Raw genomic sequence first — 3,360 nt, 5'->3', positions numbered from 1 at the left:
TATACATATGTAACAAACCTGCACGCTATGCACATGTACCCTAGAACTTAAAGTATAATAAAAAAAAAAATTCAAATTAAAAAAAAAAGGAAGAAAGCACACACAGGATATGAGTTGTGTGTTTGGAGGGAAGAGTGAGATAGTACCTATCCAAGAAATGACCCATGGAGATCACAGATCTGAAAATGGCCAAGGATGACAGCAGAGAAATACAGAAGGTTATAACCATAAACAGCAGGGTGAGAGTGATCCATGGAGCCATCAGGACTACAGTAATGTGTACTAGAACATAGACTCTGCATAGCTCTTCAGTAAGGCCTGATCACCACACCCCACAGTCTTCTCGAGGGAAGGGAGAAAACTAGAGTGAATAATGTCCCTGCTTGAAGCAGCTGGGAGTGAGGGATATGATTATACTTAGAGGATTACTATACATTTTACATCTTTGTACTCACTGCAAGAGTCATGAGAAACACACTGTTTATACAAAACTTGCCGGTTTACAGCTATCTAAGTGGATAGTGGTGCTACCAACTAAAATCATTTTTCTTAAGTGGAGTTTTAGAAGAAGATGATTAGTTCATTTGGGGTCATACTGAATTGAGATGCTTATATATTATACAGGTAGAGATGTCTCATAAGCTATTAGATATACACATCTCAAGTTGGTAGGAGATATCGGTGCTGGAGATAGTGATTTAAGGGGTTGGTAGCAGAGAAAAAGAATGTTGAAATTACTTGTGGAGAATAAATTGATGAGAATATTGTATATTGATGATAGGATCCTGAAGAATGCTGCCATCTAAAGAATAAGTAGTGAGAGAAAAACCAACAGAAAAGACAGAAACAACAAAGAAGAACAGAAGAACCTATTACAAAGTCAAGAGAGAACAAAGGTTAATAAGGAGGTAATAACTGTCTAAGTGAGAGAAAAAAGTATCCATTACATTTAGAAACAAGAAGGATATAGATGAAATGGAGGGGAAATTTTCAATACAGTGGCAGAATCAGAAGCTAGATCACAGTACACTGAGGAGGAGTAGGTGGAAAGAGTAAGGATAGAATACTCCCTCCAGAATTTTTAAGAGATCAGATGTCATTTCTTTAGCTAACTGCTTGGTAATTAGTGAGGATTACTGTAATACAATCATCCAAATCACAAAGTGGTATAAGTCTTGATATCAGCTACTTTCCTGAAACCACACCTGTGTAGATGAGAGGAGAAGATAGTCATTGATTCCCTGTTCTTCTCTCATGACCTTTATTTGGCCACATCCAACCCTCCAGCAGACTGGAATAGCAGAGGGAGCACTGTGAACGGCAGCCTCAGTGCTGCTGAGATGCTGGACCTGCGAACCAGAATGTGGGAACCAAATGTTCCACAGTAGTGGTTTGCTTTAGAAATTTACGTTTGATTCCCTACTCCACAAGAAAATAGATTTGATATTGTATAATGTTTATAATGAAACTAATGTATTTGTTGCTGAAACACTTAACCTGCAACCAGCACAATGTATCACCTTCATAGCATTTTCTTATATGATAGCAGATTTCAAAGCCATCCCAACTTTACCATGATGCATAAAGTCTAAAATCCTTGACAGTTATCCAATTTTTGATCTCTTTATCTCTGACATTTCAGAGATCCCTCTCATTTTCTCCTGAGGGCAGAATACCATGGAAAAGTGCCAGGCCATTTCCTTAACTATCACTCTATCCTCTTTCCCTACTTCCTCCACCTTCCCTACTTCCTCCACCTTCCTAATCAAGAATGGATGGGAGCACAGAAACTCAAACTCACCAAAGTTGTCAGAGATTATGATCTTTGGGTTGGCAAAATACCTTCCTAAACAGGTGGTTATTACCTTTCTCAGAGCACCCAGCTATTCAACTCGAAGCAGATGACTAGGAAGGTACAGGGAGTCCATGACTTACTGATAGAGAAACCAAGCTTCCAGTTTTCATACATTCCATCTTTTCCCAATTGCTTTTCCTTTGGGAGGCCAAGGTGGGCGGATCACCTGAGGTCAGGAGTTTTAGAGTAGCCTGACCAATATGGTGAAACCTCGTCTCTACTAAAAATACAAAATTAGCCAGGCATGGTGGCAGGCGCCGGTAGCCCCAGCTACTTGGGAGGCTGAAACAGGAGAATTGCTTGAACCCAGGAGGTGGAGGTTGCAGTGAGCCGAGATCGTGCCACCGCACCCCAGCCTGGATGACAGAGTGAGACTCCATCTCAAAAAAAAAAAAAAAAAAAAAAAGCAGACGCTCTTTCCTGTTGCTGTCTTCCTTGTGGTCATGTCTCACTGTTTTGCTTCTATCAGAACAGGTATGGGAGACAACACTCAGTAAAGATTTATCGGGGCTCTCTAGCATTCCATTCATTTCCTTACACCCGAAATCTGCAGAAAGACACTTTTTATCCTTGTCCCTGTGCTCCGAACCCAAACCAAATTATTCTGATCACCAGGAAAATTAGCTTTAACCTGTCTAAAGTTTTTTCCAGACAGCAATGTTGGTGGGCATACAACAATATGATTTAAGACTTACAATGCATGTGATTAAACCAGTGAGAGGAAACTGGTCGGTAGCAACTCAAAGACGATCTCACGAAGCAGGCTTAATGTCATCACTTTGTACTAATATAAATTATTTAGTTCATGAACCACTCCCTAAATCATTTCCAAATGTGGAGCTAATTAGACCACATGTTGCTCTGACTCTGATTATAATACATTTAATTAGCCTGTAGAGTTTTATCCCAGTAAACTGTCATCATCATAAGGTTGGAAACTCTATTGTCAGGGCATCCTGTAGGGGAATATACACAATTCAGCCTTTATTAAAATTCTAACTTAGCCAAACTTAACTGTGTTCTTGGTTCTCATCACTACATCAGAAGAATGCCAATTTCTCTCCCTCTCTCATTGATCTCTCCAAAAATTACTAGCGACTTTTGTATGTTTCCTTGGGTTTACTAAATGAACAATTTCTATTTACCAACCTTGATATCATTCTTTCCTACAAAACCATAATCCCCAGAAAAAGGGAACACCACAAAAGCAGGAAAATTGATGCAAGAGTAGTGTGTTCCACCCACAACTATTTTAGTTTTTTAACTTTTAAATTTCCAATTATTATGGATACATCATAGCTGTATATATGTATCAGATACCTGGGATATTTTGATATATGCATGCAATGTCTAGTGATCAAATCAGAATAACTGGAGTGTGTATCCATCACCTCAATCATTTTTCATTTCTTTGCATTAGAAACATTCCAGCTTTGTCAACGATCAGACGGCTGTACATGTGTGGTATTATTTCTGAGGGCTCTGTTCTGTTCCATTGGTCTATA

The sequence above is a fragment of the Colobus angolensis genome, unplaced genomic scaffold (genome assembly GCF_000951035.1).
Source record: "Colobus angolensis palliatus isolate OR3802 unplaced genomic scaffold, Cang.pa_1.0 Scaffold312, whole genome shotgun sequence".
NCBI lineage: Eukaryota > Metazoa > Chordata > Mammalia > Primates > Cercopithecidae > Colobus > Colobus angolensis.
Note: the sequence above shows the minus strand (reverse complement) of the source record.